General features: G+C 41.3%; 1 long non-coding RNA gene across 2 annotated transcripts in view; it reads right to left on the bottom strand.

The window, feature by feature from the left end:
- Window positions 1-640: 640 nt before the first annotated feature.
- Window positions 641-11,537, bottom strand: part of LOC138000804 (uncharacterized) — a 28,447-nt gene continuing 17,550 nt past the window's right edge. Inside the window, exon 7 of one of the 2 annotated variants that reach the window (XR_011123201.1) lies at window positions 641-2,762. This is a non-coding gene — a long non-coding RNA (uncharacterized lncRNA). The remainder of the gene's footprint in view (window positions 2,763-11,537) is intronic. The other variant, XR_011123202.1, reaches the window with a different exon arrangement.

An 11,537-nucleotide genomic window follows, 5' to 3' on the forward strand; every position in this document is an offset into this window, starting at 1 on the left:
AAAAATGGGCAGTCAAATCTCGTACTCGTTCTCCTCCTTGAATGTAAAACTCTCTAATATTGACATTGTGGGGACCAGTGCAAACAAATAGTGTGGAATGAGGAGGACTAATTCCCAAGGCACGAGGGTACAGTAAGGGTATGATTTTCTCATTCCTTAGCTAAGAATAAAGTACCTGAATACATAATGAGGTATCTCTCATAAGTTGAACGCGATGTACCAGATAATCTCTGAACAATGATGCTTAGAAAATTCGAGTTTTTACAAAAAATGTATGAAATCATTAACGCTTTTGCCACTCAAGAATTTATTAGGTTTTTTTGGCTAATAACCGGCTCGCTATGAAAACTTAAGGCTTAAAATTGTTTATTGAACCGGGTTTAGCAAGTTCTTTTACCTTTTGGAGTGAATTTGTAAATAAAATGATACCTTGTGTGCGCAAACCCGTATGGTATAAAATAATAAAAAAAGGATACCATGATGTCAACAAAGATTCTCCTCTTGGGATCTAGTTTCTTGTGGTATATTGTGAAAATGGCTGAATTGGTTTACTAACGTTTTCAGCGCTATTAATTAAACCAGGGGCGCTTTTCATTCGATTAAAAAACTCAGCTTTGTTCCTAAATCTGACCCGATTCCCGAGACCTCATATATATCCGAAGGGAAAATTTCTGGTCCAAACACTTCCGCATGGTTGCCTGGGTGAAAATGATAATGCGCATTTCGTAATAGAGCGGTCATCATTTCATTTTTTCCATCACTTTTAGTCCATTTTGAACATTTCTCTCGCTAGTTAACATAAAGTTACAAGGATTATTTTGTTGACTTTAACAAAGGAAAGCGAAAAATTAGCAAAAGCCTTGCTTGCTCCGAGCCCGCCCAGTCAACCGGAAACAAATGAAGAGGGTTCTTTGCCAACCACTTGCAAGCAAAATTTCATTGGGAATTGGTGAAGGTGAGTGGTCATCAAGTGGATTCCCTGCTTTCCCGAAAATAACAATTTCATATCTTGCACAAAGGCATGAAAAATAAACAATGCAATGTTGAATGCTTCGATCTCTTCACATCATATTCAAAATTAACAATAGGGTAGGAACAATAATAGTGTACAGCAAGCTAGTATAAATAAAATAGACGTTATTGATAATAACTTTATAGGTTTCGTTCGTTTTATAGGAAAAAATTACTGGAATAAGGAGTGCAGGGAAAAAGGAAAAAAAGTCTTCGAAGTATAAACGGGCGGAAGACTCGATTGTGATTTAAATATCTCACATACGAAAAGATATACTTTGATATAAAATGGAAACAAATGTTTGCAAAAGGTGAAAATGATTAATATCTTAGGTAAGGGAAACTAAGGTAATTCAGAGAATTATCACAGTTTCCGCACAAGCTATGATTTAGTAACTTCGAACATTGCATTCAAAGTTTGCACTTTAAACTTCGTATATTCGTTCATGCAAATGATGCCTCATCAAATCGTTAACGAGACCAAGCATACCACTGCAGACTAATTGGTTCAGTTTATTGCAAATTCAAGCCCGAGCCAGACCAACACTCAGGATCTGTGCAGGAGGGCGCAGGATAAAAGATGGTCAGACCACCAGTCAGGGTCTTTAAACGGCTCAGGAGAAGGTACTGCCTTTGTAATCAAATCTGCTGATAGTTATCCTATCAAGTCTTCTCTAATAAGGACTCATAAGGACAATAAGCTATAGGCCCTATCTTAAATTCCACACTGTGAGACATCAAAGGACCCACACAATATTTGCAAGGAGTAACACAGAATCGGGGGTAGAAGCTGAATAATTGGACGTCGATTATTCGTTATTCTTTGTGTGTTTTGTTCGAATTATTCATTATTCCTTTTAAATTTTTGTAGGTTACTCATTATTCATTGTTGTTATTCATTATTCCACTGGCATATAACTGCGCTATTCATTATTCCGGCGTTTTCAGACCCAATTATGCATTACTTATTATTCAGCTTCCACCCCCGACACAGAAGGGGGCAAGAGGGCACAAAACTTGTGGTGTTGTGGTCCAGCCTTATAGAAAGGGCACCAAACAGAGCCTTATTCTGCTTTGTAACCCCCTACATCTGGTTGGTGAAACTCAAGGTGAAACGAGTACGGAAGTTGTAAAAATGCTACTTGATACGGTAAACTATGATAAAAGATTACTTGCTTTTTTCCTTCAGATTTTGAAAGTGTGTTTGCTTAACACCCGAATTGCAAAATTTTGAGCTTTGATTTTTATCCAAAGGCTGTTTACTTTGGGTGTAAGTTTTCAGATTTCACGGTCTGCCATTACTCACGTTCAAAACTGACTGATTTGGCCTCATAGAATTGGATCTAGGGACAGTGACGTCATTTACTCCCTAGCTTAAAATTTCACCGTACTCCATACTAATTCAACTGCGTAGACACGCATTGAATTCTTAAACGAGTGAGTCTGACGTCATTTTCTCCTCGATCCAGCTTTCTCAATATTTTAAAGTTTTCAATGGCTAACCATTATATAGGAAACTTCCAGTTAAAATAAACAGGAGTCTTTTTTGACTCAAGGCTTAAAACTTGGTGTTTAACATTGTTTTGAAATCCAAAGAAAAGGAAGAATTGACTTTTTGGTCATAGTAGCACTTAAAGCTAACATTTCTCCTTCCTTAGTTTCTTTGTTTTTGGTCCGCACTGAAAAACAAGTACGCTAATCATTATTCTTGTAAGATTGTCCTTCGACTGGCGACAAGTAAACTTCCAATCCTGCAGAGAACAATTAAAATTATTTAACAGAGTCAAACATTTGTTTAACCCTTTAAATATAGAGGATATAACATGGTCGTGTGGGCATACAAAATTTATCTTTGAGTATTAATATTATCTTTCATGAATGAGTGCAGGTGCCCCAAGACTCCCCAGTCGAAGAGTAAAATCGTCTGGCATTAGACAGAGTATCTGCCAGGGATCAAAAGGTAAAATGGAGGAGACACGGTTTATTCACTGGTAAACCCAATTGTTCCTTAGGCTCAACAGGACAAAGCAACCCCTAGGGGTCAAATGGTCAATGGAGTGAACATAGTTCTCAACTGGTGAAGTCAATCATTCCTCAGGCTTCCTGGGATGCCCCAAGTTCAAAAGTAAAATCATCTGGTGTTTGACAGAGTAACTATCAAAGGTCAAAAGGTCAATGGAGGGAAAATTCTTTTTGACTGATACAAGCATTCCTCAGGCTCCCCAGGACGCCACCAGTTAAAAAGTAAAATTGTCTGGCGCTAGGCACAATAACTCCCAGCGGTCAAAGTGTGAAGGGACAGGACACGGTCTATTCACTGGTTAACCCAATTATTCTTTACGCTCCTCGGGACACCCCCAGTTAAAAAGTAAAATTGTCTGGCGTTAGACAGAGTAACTCCCAGGGGTCAAAGGGTCAACAGAGGAGACAGTTTGATAACCGGTGAACCAAATCATTCCTCAGGCACCCAACACTCCCAGTTCAAAAGAAACATAGTCTGGCATCAGACAGAATATTTCCTAGGGGCCAAAGGGTCAGTGAAGGGCTAATAATGTTTGGCCTGCTAAACCCAATTATTATTCCTCAGGCTTTATTGGAAGTCCCCAGTTTAAAAGCAAAATTGTCTGGCATTAAATAGAGTAACTCCCAGGGGTCAAAGGGTCAATGGACGAAACATATTTGTTCGACTAGTGAACCTTATCATTCCTCAGGGTACCCAGGATGTCTCAATTCAAAAATAAAATCGTCTGGAGTTAGGCAGATTAACTCCCAGGGATCAAAGGGTCAATGGAGGAAACATATTTTTGCACTGCTAAACCCAATCATTCTTCAGGCTCCCCAGGATACCCCAAGTTCAAAAGTAAAGTTGTCTGGACTTAGACAGTGTAACTCCCAGGGGTCAAAGAGTCAATGGACGAAACATGTTTCTCAGACTGGTGAACCTAATCATTCCCCAAGGTACGCAGGATGCCCCAGTTCAAAAATAAAATCAACTGGAGTTAGAGAGAGTAACTCCCAGGGGTCAAAGTACATAGTTTTCCACTGATAAACCTAATCATTCCTGAGTGTACCCAGGACACCCCCAGTTCAAAGGTAAAGTTGTCTAGCATTAAAAAGAATAACTGCCAGGGGCAAAGAGTCAATGAAAAGGTTAGTTTTTTTGACTGGCAAGCCTAATAATTATTGTTTTTGAGGATACTTGGGACACCCCCCAGTTCAAAAGTAAAACTGTGTAGCATTAGACAGGGATCAAAGGGTAAATGGAAGGAACACAGGTTTTTCGCTGATAAACCTAACCATTCCTGAGTACCTGGGACACCCCCAGTTCAGAGGTAAAATTGTCTAGCATTACACAGAGTAACTGCTAAGGCAAAGGTTTTTAACTGGTGAACCTAATCATTCCAGAGGGTACTCTGGACACAACCAGTTAGAAAGTAAATTGTCTAACATTAGATAGAGAAATTCCTAGGGTCAAAGGGTCAATAGAGGGGCCACAGGTTTTTGACTGGGGAACCTAATCATTCCCGAGGGTACCTTGGACACCACCAGCTCAAAAGTAAAATTGTCTAGCATTAAATGGAGTAACTCCTAGGGGTCAAAGGGTCAATGGAGGGGACACAGTTTTTTCACTGGTTAACCTAATCATTCCCGAGGGTACCTGGACAGCACCAGTTCAATTTTGAGTGAAATTGTCTAGCATTTGATTAGGTAATTCCTAGGGATCAAAGGGTTAATGCAGGGGACACAGCTTTTTGACTGGTGAACCTAATCTTTACCGTGGGTACTCTGGACACCACCAGTTCAAAAGAAAAATTATCTAGCATTGGATAGAGTAATTCCTAGGGGTCAAAGGGTCAATGGAGGGGACACAGGTTTTTGACTGGTGAGCTTAATCATTCCCAAGGGTACACTGGACACCACCAGTTCTAAAGTAAAATTGTCTAGCATTAGATAGAGTAACTCTTAGGGGTCAAAGGGTCAATGGAAGGGACACAGTTTTTTCACTGGTGAACCTAATTATTCCTGAGGGTACCCTGGACACCACCAGTTCAAAAGTAAAAATGTCTAGCATTCGATAGAGTAACTCCTAGGGGTCAAAGGGTCAATGGAAGGGACACAGGTTCTTAACTCATGTCCCTAATCATTCCCGAGGGTACCCTGGACACCACCCGTTCAAAACCAAACTTGTCTGACATTACATAGAGTAATTCCTAGGGGTCAAAGGGTCAATAAAACGGACACAGTTTCTTGACTGGTGAACCTAATCATTCCCGAGGGTACCCAGGACACCACCAGTTCAAAAGTAAATTGTTTAACATTAGATAGAGTAATTCCTAGGGGTCAAGGGGTCAATGGAGGAGCCGCAGGTTTTTGACTGGTGAACGTAATCATTGCCGAGGGTACCTGAACACCACCAGTTCAAAAGTAAAATTGTCTAGCATTTGATTAGGTAATTCCTAGAGATCAAAGGGTTAATGGAAGGGGGACAGTTTTTTGACTGGTGAACCTAATAATTCCCGAGGGTACCCAGGACACCACCAGTTCAAAAGTAAATTGTTTAACATTAGATAGAGTAATTTCTAGGGGTCAAAGTGTCAATGGAGAGGCCACAGGTGTTTGACTGCTGAACGTAATCATTGCCAAGGGTACCTGAACACCACCAGTTCAAAAGTAAAATTGTCTAACATTAGATAGAGTAACTCCTAGGGGTCAAAAGGTCAATAGAAGGGACACAGGTTCTTAACTCGTGATCCTAATCATTCGCAAGAATACCCTGGACACCACCCGGGGGACAGTTTTTTGACTGGTGAACCTAATCATTCCCGAGGGTACCCAGGACAACTCCAGTTCAAAAGTAAATTGTCTAACATTAGATAGAGTCATTCGTAGGGGTCAAAGGGTCAAAAGAGTGGCCACAGGTTTTTGACTGGTAAACGTAATCATTCCGGAGGGTACCTTGGACACTACCAGTTGAAAAGTAAAATTGTCTACCCTTAGATAGAGTAACTCCTAGGGGTCAAAGGGTTAAGGGAGAGAACACAATTTTTTAAATGGTGAAAGTAATCATTTCCGAGGGTACCCTGAAAGACCACCAGTTAAACGTAAAATTGTCTAGTATTAGATGGAGTAATTCCTAAGGGTCAAAGGCTTAGTGGAGGGGACACAGTTTTTTGACTGGTGAACCTAATCATTCCCGACGGTACTCTGGACACCACCAGTTCAAAAGTAAAATCATCTAGCATTGGATAGAGTAATTCCTAGGGGTCAAAGGGTCAATGGAGGGGACACAGGTTTTTCAGTGGTGAGCGTAATCATTCCCAAGACTACCCCGGACACCACCAGTTCAAAAGTAAAATTGTCTAGCATTAGATAGAGTAACTCCTTGGGGTCAAAGGGTCAATGGAAGAGACACAGGTTCTTAACTGGTGACCCAAATCATTCATGAGGGTACCCTGGACACCACCCGTTCAAAGACCAAACTTGTCTGACATTACATAGATTAATTTCTAGGAATCAAAGGGGGTCAATAGAGGGGCCACAGGTTTTTGACTGGTGAACCTAATAATTGTCTAGCATTACAAAGAGTAACTCCCAGGGGTGAAAGGGTCAATGAAGAGGACACAGCGTTTTGACTGTTGAACCTAATCATTCCTCAGGGAACCTGGGAGTCACCCCCACTTTAAAAGAAAAATTGTCTAGAATTACACAAAGTAACTCCCAGGGGTCAAAGGGTCAATAGAAAAAAAACGTTTTTTGACTGACAAACCTAATCATTCCTGAGGGTACCCAGGACACCCCTAGTTCAAAAGCAAAACTGTCTAGCATCACACAGAGTAACTCCCAGGGGTCAAAAAGTCAATGGAGGGGACACAGTTTGTTTTGGTCAACTAAATTATTCCTCACGGTGCCCGGAAAACCCCCAGTTCAAAAGTAAAATTGTCTAGCATTAGCTAGAGTAACTTCCAGGGTCAATGGAAAGGAAAAAGTTTTTCGACTAGGGAACCTAATCATTTCTAACGATGTAAGGCAGACCCCCAGTTCAAGAGTAAAATTGTCTAGCATTACACCAGGGGTCAAAGGCAGAATGCGGGTGCATAGTTTTTCAACTGATAACCCTAATCATTCCTGAGTGTACCCGGACACCACAAGTTTAAAAGTAAAATTGTCCAGCATTAGATACAATAATTCCTTGGTGTCAAGGGGTCAGCTGACAGGACACAAGTTTTTGACTGGTTAACCTAATCATTCCTGAGGGTAGCCTGGACACCACCAGTTCAAAAATAAAATTGCCTAACATTAGATAGAGTAATTACTAGAGGTCAAAGGGTCAATGAAGTGGCCACAGGTTTTTGCTTGGTGAACCTTATCATTCTTGGGGATACCCTTGACACCACCAGTTCAAAAGTAAAATTGTCTAACATTAGATACATGTAGAGTAACTCCTAGGGGTCAAGGGGTCGATTGAAGGGCACACAGGTTTTTGACTGGTGAACCTTATCATTCCTGAGGGCACCCTGGACACCACCAGTTCAAAAGAAAATTGTCTAGCATTAGCTAGAGTAACTCCTAGGGTTTACAGGGTCAATGGAGGAGACACAGGTTTTTGACTGGTCAACCTAATCATTCCAGAGGGTACCCTGGACACCACCAGTTCAAAAGTAAAATTGTCTAGCATTAGATAGAGTAACTCCTAGGAGTCAATACAAAGGGTCAAAGGAAGGGGACACAGGTTTTTGACTGGTGAACCTAATCATTCCCGAAGGTAACCTAGACACCACCAGTTCAAAAGTAAAAATGTTTAGCATTCGATAGAGTAACTCCTAAAGGTTAAAGGGTCAATGGAAGGGACACAGGTTTTTAAATCGTGAACCTAATCATTCCCAAGGGTACCCAGGACGCCACCAATTCAAAAGTAAAATTGTGTAACATTAGATAGAGTAATTCCTTGGGGTCAAAGGGTCAATAAACTGACAGGACACAAGTTTTTGACTGGTTAACCTAATCATTCCAGAGGGTAGCCTGCACACCACCAGTTCAAAAGTAAAATTGTCTAACATTAGATAGAGTAATTCCTTGGGGTCAAAGGGTCAATAAACTGACAGGACACAAGTTTTTCACTGGTTAACCTAATCATTCCAGAGGGTAGCCTGGACACCACCAGTTCAAAAGTAAAATTGTCTAACATTAGATAGAGTAATTCCTTGGGGTCAAAGGGTCAATAAAGTGGCCACAGGTTTTTCCCTGGTGAACCTAATCATTCCTGGGGATACCTTGGACACCACCAGTTCAAAAGTAAAATTGTCCAGTATTAGATAGAGTAACTCGTAGGGGTAAGAGGGTCAATTGAAGGGCACACAGGTTTTTGACTGGTCAACCTGAACATTCCTGAGGGTAACCTGGACACCACCAGTTCAAAAGTAGAAACGTCTAGCATTCGATAGAGTAACTCCTAGGGGTCAAAGGGTCAATCGAAGGGGACACAGATTTTTGACTGGTGAACCTGATCATTTCTGAGGGTACCTTGGACACCACCAGTTTAAAAGTAAAATTGTCTAGCATTAGATACAGTGACTCCTAGGGGTCAAAGGGTCAATAGAGGGACACAGTTTTTTTGACTGGTAAACCTACAGTAATCATTTCCGAGGGTACCCTGGACACCAAGAGTTGAAAAGTAAAATTGTCTAGAATTAGATACAATAATTCCTAGGTGTCAAGGGGTCAACTGACAGGACACAAGTGTTTGACTAGTTAACCTGACCATTCGTGAGGGTAGCCTGGACACCACCAGTTCAAAAGTAAAATTGTCTAACATTAGATAGAGTAATTCCTTGGGGTCAAAGGGTCAATAAAGCGGCCACAGGTTTTTCCCTGGTGAACTTAATCATTCCTGGGGATACCGTCGACACCACCAGTTCAAAAGTAAAATTGTCTAGTATTAGATAGAGTAACTCGTAGGGGTAAGAGGGTCAATTGAAGGGCACACAGGTTTTTGACTGGTCAACCTGAACATTCCTGAGGGTAACCTGGACACCACCAGTTCAAAAGTAAAATTGTCTAGCATTAGATAGAGTAACTCCTAGGAGTCAATACAAAGGGTCAAAGGAAGGGGACACAGGTTTTTGACTGGTGAACCTAATCATTCCCGAGGGTAACCTGGACACCACCAGTTCAAAAGTAAAAATGTTTAGCATTCGATAGAGTAACTCCTAAAGGTTAAAGGGTCAATGGAAAGGACACAGGTTTTTAAATTGTGAACCTAATCATTCCAAAGGGTACCCTGGATGCCACCAATTCAAAAGTAAAATTGTCTAACATTAGATAGAGTAAGTCCTAGGGGTCAAAGGGTCAATGAAATGGCCACAGGTTTTTTCCTGGCGAACTTAATCATTCCTGGGGGTACCCTGGACACCACTAGTTCAAAAGTAAAATTGTCTAGCATTAGATAGAGTAACTCCTAGGAGTCAAAGGGTCAATGGAAGGGGACACATGTTCTTGGCTGGTAAACCTAATCATTCCCAAGGGTAACATAGACACCACCAGTTCAAAAGTATTAATGTCTAGTATTCGATGGAGTAACTCCTAGGGGTCAAAGGGTCAATGGAAGGGACACAGGTTTTTAAATAGTGAACTTATTTATTCCCCAGAGTACCCTGGACACCACCAGTTCAAAAGTAAAAATGTCTAGTATTAGATAGAGTAAGTCCTAGGGGTCAAAGGGTCAATAGAGGGACAGAGTTTTTTGACTGGTGAATCTAATCATTCCGAGGGTACATTGGACACTATCAGTTCAAACGTAAAATTGTCTAGCATTAGATACAGTGACTCCTAGAAGTCAAAGGGTCAAAAGAGTGGCCACAGGCTTTTGGCTGGTGAACCTAATCATTCTGGAGGGTACCTTGAACACCATCAGTTCAAAGTAAAATTGTCTAGCATTAGATACAGTGACTCCTAGGGGTCAAAGGGTCAATGGAGGGACACAGTTTTTTGACTGGTGAAGCTAATCATTCCTGAGGGTACCTTGGACACCACCAGTTCAAAAGTAAAATTGTCTAGCATTAGATACAGTGACTCCTAGGGATCAAAGGGTCAATGGAGGAACACAGTTTTTTGACTGGTAAACCTAATCATTCTGGCAGGTACCCTGGACATCACAAGTTTAAAAGTAAAATTGTCTAGCATTAGGCAGAATAATTCCTAGGGATCAAAGGTTCAATCAAGGGGAGACAGGCTTTTGCCTGTTGAACCTAATCATTCCTGGGGGTACCCTGGACACCACCAGGTTTAAAGTAACATTGTCTAGCATTAGATACAGTACAGTAATTCCTAGGTGTCAAAGGGTCAACTGACAGGACACAAGTTTTTGACTGGTTAACCTAATCATTCCAGAGGGTAGCCTGCACACCACCAGTTCAAAAGTAAAATTGTCTAACATTAGATAGAGTAATTCCTTGGGGTCAAAGGGTCAATAAACTGACAGGACACAAGTTTTTCACTGGTTAACCTAATCATTCCAGAGGGTAGCCTGGACACCACCAGTTCAAAGGTAAAATTGTCTAACATTAGATAGAGTAATTCCTTGGGGTCAAAGGGTCAATAAAGTGGCCACAGGTTTTTTCCTGGTGAACCTAATCATTCCTGGGGATACCGTCGACACCACCAGTTCAAAAGTAAAATTGTCTAGTATTAGATAGAGTAACTCGTAGGGGTAAGAGGGTCAATTGAAGGGCACACAGGTTTTTGACTGGTCAACCTGAACATTCCTGAGGGTAACCTGGACACCACCAGTTCAAAAGTAAAAACGTCTAGCATTCGATAGAGTAACTCCTAGGGGTCAAAGGGTCAATGGAAGGGGACACAGATTTTTGACTGGTGAACCTGATCATTCCCGAGGGTACCTTGGACACCACCAGTTTAAAAGTAAAATTGTCTAGCATTAGATACAGTGACTCCTAGGGGTCAAAGGGTCAATAGCGGGACACAGTTTTTTTGACTGGTAAACCTACAATAATCATTCCCGAGGGTACCCTGGACACCAAGAGTTGAAAAGTAAAATTGTCTAGAATTAGATACAATAATTCCTAGGTGTCAAGGGGTCAACTGACAGGACACAAGTGTTTGACTAGTTAACCTGACCATTCCTCAGGGTAGCCTGGACACCACCAGTTCAGCATTAGATACAGTGACTCCTTGGGGTCAAAGGGTCAATGGAGGGACACAGTTTTTTGACTGGTGAACGTACAGTAATCATTCCAGAGGGTACCCTGGACACCACCAGTTCCAAAAAAACATTGTCTAGCATTAGATACATGTACAGTGACTCCTAGGGGTCAAAAAGGTCAATGGAGGGACACAGTTTTTTGACTGGTGAACATACAGTAATCATTCCAGAGGGTACCCTGGACACCACAAGTTTAAAAGTAAAATTGTCCAGCATTACATACAATAATTCCTAGGTGTCAAGGGGTCAGCTGACAGGACACAGGTTTTTGACTGGTTAACCTAATCATTCCTGAGGGTAGCCTGGA

The sequence above is a fragment of the Montipora foliosa genome, chromosome 1 (assembly GCF_036669935.1).
Source record: "Montipora foliosa isolate CH-2021 chromosome 1, ASM3666993v2, whole genome shotgun sequence".
In the NCBI taxonomy this organism is placed as follows: Eukaryota; Metazoa; Cnidaria; class Anthozoa; order Scleractinia; family Acroporidae; genus Montipora; species Montipora foliosa.